We start from the raw sequence: 1,879 nt of genomic DNA on the forward strand, positions 1-1,879 counted from the left end.
TCTCTTCTGACTGTAGACTGGAGCAGAAAGGGCTCCTTGAAAACATACTGACGAAAGTCCTGTTTGGTGTAAGACTAAGCTTTAGTTATTCAACTGCTTTTTGTTCTCTGGACCCCAGTGATTTCTCCTTTAAATAGCTAATGCACTACCAGTGGATCTCCGTTATAATTCTCTTCTATTTCTTTGGTTCAAAGATATTCTGCTTTCTTGGACTAACTCAAAGGCGCGGCCTTGTTAGGTGTTTGGTATTTGTGTTTGGACTTTAAATCTTTGACTCTTCCTAGAAAGCTTCAGGAAGAGCGTGTACCACTTTCATATTCACCGTTTCGCCTCAAAGTATCTTGGAGATTGAACCTTGTGACTGTATCAAAGTCCTCATGACCTGTCTCTGTATCCCTGATGCTCAGATTTGTAGACATGATCAATAAAAGTGTGGACGAAAAGACGAGGCAAGTCTGCTTTCTTGGCTGAGCCTCTGAAGCATACATTTCTACCAACAGATATATGCAAATAATAGAAAAAAGCTCAAAGCTGCATTTCTATATGAGTGCCAATGGATGCAAATTTATTACTACCTGCATCTGTGTATATGTGTTTTGTTAAGATACAAAAAGAGAACTACTGGTTGGTTCATTTTCATGTTTTTAACTACTGAAGTAACAGTGTGTGGGCTTTAGAGTCAGGGTTGAGTTTAAATCGAACTCCACCAGTAACTTCGGGAAAATTACTCATCCGCTGTAAGCTTAGTTTCATTTATTTATTTATTTTTATTTTCTGTAAAAAAAAAAAAAAAAATGAGATAATAGTAACTTTTTAATTGGGTTGCTTTTAAATTAGAATGAACGTAAAGCATTTTTTTCGTTGTCAGACTGATAAATGCTTATATCACCACAGGTAACAGAAAACCAGACTAATCTTGGCGTAAGCAATAAAAGTGTTTAATTATCTCATATAACCAGATGCCTGGAGGTAGATGGTTCCAGAGTTGAGTGGCAGCTAAAATGTCATCAAGATTATCTTGGATCCATCTGCTCTGCCGTCCTTAGTGTTGCATCCTCGGACTTGCCCCAGAGCTAGGCCACATACTCATCCTTGGACCAGTCACCGGCAAAGGGGAATGAGTAGACCAGTTCATCCCCTGGCGCTGGGAATACTGTTGCTTGTAAGAAGGGGTTCTGTTAGCAGGGAAGAAGCAAGAATGGCAGCTAGATAGACAATCCATAATAGCTACCACCGTGTTCAAAAAATGTTGTAGTAAAATCATAAAGTACATTTAAGTAGTATTTTTTAAATGTTCTGTCAACTTTCATTCTACTAAATAAGCCAGTTTTAACATCTGAGTTCATATTCTTTCAGACTCCAAAATTTTCTATATTATTTGTAATGATATAAATGATATGCTATTATCTGCTTTATCTTAAAAATATATACAGTTCTTCCACGTTAATAAGCATCTTGTGTTACAGATACTTTGGAGCTAGCTAAAGGAATTAAAGATAGCTTTTAATTCTCTCAGACCTGTCCACATGGTCCAATTGAATTGAGCATTAACCCTAGGTTCTTTAAAAGAAAAGAGACTTATTTCTTAGGCATAGCGCACAGCGAAGAAAGTAGCATGCACAGTTTGTTCATCCTGTGCTCCAACCACCAATCCTAGGGCAGGATATTTCCAGAGCTGGGACTGTGGCTAATAACAGATGTGGTACTAATAGTTCCTCCTGGACTGTAGTTCAGCCTTGGAGGTCCCTACCAAGGTTCTACTTTGTGGGCATGGGAGCCAGAATGGGGTGGGTCTCAGGGGTGTCTGAAAAAATGGAGATAGAATGCCAGCTCCAATAACCGCTGTGTGGCCAACTTCTAAATCATTTTTTTTCAGTTC

Source organism: Trichechus manatus, unplaced genomic scaffold (genome assembly GCF_000243295.1).
Source record: "Trichechus manatus latirostris isolate Lorelei unplaced genomic scaffold, TriManLat1.0 scaffold00090, whole genome shotgun sequence".
Taxonomy (NCBI): Eukaryota; Metazoa; Chordata; class Mammalia; order Sirenia; family Trichechidae; genus Trichechus; species Trichechus manatus.